Raw genomic sequence first — 3698 nt, forward strand, 5'->3', positions numbered from 1 at the left:
ATGGTCGGCCCCTTTTCAGCACCCCCCTTCACTACCTTTCGTATTAATCCCATAGGCATCGCTACTCGTAAGTATTCCGGCAAGAAACGCCTTATTATTGACTTATCCGCTCCTCGGGGCGCTTACACACGCAGCATTAACTCCCTCATTTCAAGCGAGGAGTTCTCTCTTCACTACATTAAGCTCTCAGATGCCATTCATTTCATCAAAATTGCAGGTCACGGAGCCTGGCTCGCCAAAGCCGATATCTCCGATGCATTCAAGGTCATGCCTATTCACCCTTCCCTCCGTCACCTTTTCGGAGTCTGTTGGGCAGACAAGTTCTATTTCTCCACTCAGCTCACTTTCGGCTGCCGCAGTAGCCCAAAAATATTCGATTCCTTGTCAGAAGCCCTCTGCTGGATTCTGCTCAACTCCTATCACGTCCCCTTCCTCCTCCATCTAATGGATGACTTTCTGCTTATTTCCCCCCCGTCAGATCCTCCAGCCCAAGCAATTAATCAGCTAAAGACCCTCTTTTCCTCAGTCGGTGTCCCTCTTTCTCAAGAGAAAACCATCGGCCCTGTTAACTCCCTGGAATTCCTCGGCATCACACTCAATACAGTGAAATTCGAAGCCAGCCTGCCTCTTGCCAAACTCTAACGCTTACTTGCACTCATTAACAATTTTCAGATCTCCTCTTTCATTAAGAAGAGGGACCTCCTGTCTCTCCTCGGCCATTTCAATTTCGCCATTCGCATCATTCCCCAGGGCAGAACATTTATTTCACGTCTCCTAGCCCTCTCATCAACGGGCAAGAATATGAATTCTCACGTGAAAATTTCAGCCGAAGCCAGGAAAGACATAAAGATGTGGATCAGTCTCCTTACTAACTGGAATGGCCTCTCTCTATTTTACGACGATTTCATTTCAGCCCCCCACGACCTTGCCCTTTTCACTGACGCCTCATCCATCGGATTCGGCGGGTTCCTTGTTCCTGAATGGTTCTCTAGCACTTGGCCCCCTGAAATTCAGCTCCTTCCCCCTCAAGAGAAATCTACGGCACTTCTAGAGATTTATCCAATCGCGGTGGCCGCTGCCCTCTGGGGTCACCAATGGTCAAGAAAATCAATTCTTTTCTTCAGCGATAACAAACCCACAGTGCACATCATCAACAGAGGACGTTCTTCATCCCCCCTCATTATGCGCCTGCTCCGCCGTCTCATATGGTCGTCTGTATCTCTCAACTTCCTAATACAAGCTCGTCATCTTCCGGGTACCCATAATAATGCTGCGGATGCTCTTTCTCGCCTACAGGTAGCCAAGTTCCGTCAGCTGGTTCCATCTGCCTCCCCAAACCCCCTCCAGACCCCACAGTTTCATCAGCTACTTCTGGACTGAACCCTACCCTCCGCAACCTCCTTCAATCCGCTCAAAACTACATGTCTACAGCCCTCGCCCCTTCTTCAAGAGCTTCTTATTCTACGGCCTGGTCAGCATTCCTAACCTTCTGTGCTCAGAATCATATCCACCCTATTCCCTTCAATCAAGATTGGATCCTGGCCTTCATCGTCCATGCTAAGGAATCTCTCCATCTTTCCCCAGCATCCATCAAATCTTACATTTCAGGAATACAATATCACTACCGCATCATGTCCGTGCCTTCACCCACCATCCTCTCCATACCAGTTGTTCGTCTGACTCTCCGCGGAATCTTCAAAAGCTCCCCCCCTGCTGCACCTTCCCGCCTGCCTATATCAACAGATATCCTCCATTCCCTCATCTCCACTCTTCGGAAAGGTTGCTTTTCCCCATACGAAGATCTCCTAATGGAAACCATCTGCCTCACAGCCTTCTTCGGCTTCCTCAGATGCTCAGAATTCGCAGTTCCTTCAGCTTCAAGCTTCCCTGCAACGGGTATTCGTCTCTGCGATCTCTCCTGTATTAGCAACTCCTATTTCATAATCCGGCTGCGTATCTCAAAGACAGATCAACTCCGGCGTGGTCAGTTCATCCAGCTTTCAAGGATCGAATCCTCTATCTGCCCTTTCTCTGCAATGGCAAAATATCTCTCCATCAGGAAATCCCATCCCCCCCTGGACCCTCTATTTATCGATTCCTCTCACTCTATTGTCACTCGTCACTGGTTCTCAGCCCACCTCTCCTCCCTCCTTTCTAGAACAGGCCTCCCTCCTCAGCTGTATTCTCCCCATTCATTTCGTATAGGTGCAGCTACCTCCGCTGCAAGAGCCAGCATCAATCACAGTCTGATCAAGACCATGGGCCGCTGGTCCTCTTCTGCAGTAGACTATTACGTCCATTCATCTCCCCTCGATATAGCAGCAGCCCATTTTAAAATTGCTAGCATGCCCGGAGTGGGGGCTACCTGTTCGCCGGGGCCACCTGAGGTTTTCCCCTAAATTCGCTTCGAGGGGTTTTTTCCTCTCCACTGAGCGACAGGTATACACATAGTCAGGTATACACAGTCACATCCCATTAACAAATTTACTAATTCCCCTTTGTTCGTCCTTCTGGTCTTTTGTTTGTTTATTTATGTTATGCGTTGGCATGTTCTGTCTTGTTTGTCTCACGGTGTGGGAATTTTCGTAGGTGCCGGGGGTCCATCCTTTGGGGGGCAAGTGAGGCTCACTTCCCCGACCTCAGGGCTAGGCAGCCGCCTCCCTTACCTTCAGGGGTTCTCACCGCGTGAGTCAGAGCGGACCCCCGGCCAAACTCTGTCCTGTCGCAGCTCCTGCGCTCATCTCACTCGAGGCTCTCTTCTATTCTGCCTCCCTTCAGGACGTGGTCACTCGTGCCGAGTCCTATACTAACCTCAATGCTCTGTCCTTATTTTCAGGTCCCAGGCAGCGTGACGTCTCGGCCAATCAGGGGTTTTACGAGCGCCCCTTACATAAGCCTCAAATGCTGGGTACCTCTCTCATCTCCTCCCGAGGGGTGGCTTTTCAAGTCTAACCCTCATATGTGTTTTCAGGTTGCCGGGTCCTCCGCCCCTGGGATGTCGACAGCGTCGGCCCCAGTCGACGACCTCTTTTCTATCCCGTTTCCGGTTGCCGGGTCCTCCGCCCCTGGGATGTCGACAGCGTCGGCCCCAGTCGACGACCTCTTTTCTATCCTTTCCGGTTGCCGGGTCCTCCGCCCCTGGGATGTCGACAGCGTCGGCCCCAGTCGGTGACCACATTCTGTCCTACTAACTGCTCCTTGCTGCTTCTTCTGCCTTATCTTTCCCCCCAGCTCACGCCCAGTGAAATGTTAGCTTGCGAGGTTCAGGGGGCGTGGAGCTGGGGGGCCGCTAATCTCTAATCTTTCAATTTTCTAATCTCCAGTTAATTAGTTCTATTTACTATTTAAGACCTGATCACCTGCACCTTTTCTGTCTAGTGTTTCGTTTTTCCTCCTCCTCCCCTCCTCCACCTTCTACATGCCTTCGCATCGGTCATCTCTGGGGGGCAAGTGAGGCTCACTTCCCCGACCTCAGGGCTAGGCAGCCGCCTCCCTTACCTTCAGGGGTTCTCACCGCGTGAGTCAGAGCGGACCCCCGGCCAAACTCTGTCCTGTCGCAGCTCCTGCGCTCATCTCACTCGAGGCTCTCTTCTATTCTGCCTCCCTTCAGGACGTGGTCACTCGTGCCGAGTCCTATACTAACCTCAATGCTCTGTCCTTATTTTCAGGTCCCAGGCAGCGTGACGTCTCGGCCAATC

General features: G+C 51.6%; 1 pseudogene; it reads left to right on the forward strand.

Annotated features, from left to right (window-relative positions):
* On the forward strand, positions 1-1501 carry LOC117972231 (uncharacterized; annotated as a pseudogene).
* Positions 1502-3698: the final 2197 nt, after the last annotated feature.

The sequence above is a fragment of the Acipenser ruthenus genome, chromosome 4 (assembly GCF_902713425.1).
Source record: "Acipenser ruthenus chromosome 4, fAciRut3.2 maternal haplotype, whole genome shotgun sequence".
Classification (NCBI taxonomy): Eukaryota; Metazoa; Chordata; class Actinopteri; order Acipenseriformes; family Acipenseridae; genus Acipenser; species Acipenser ruthenus.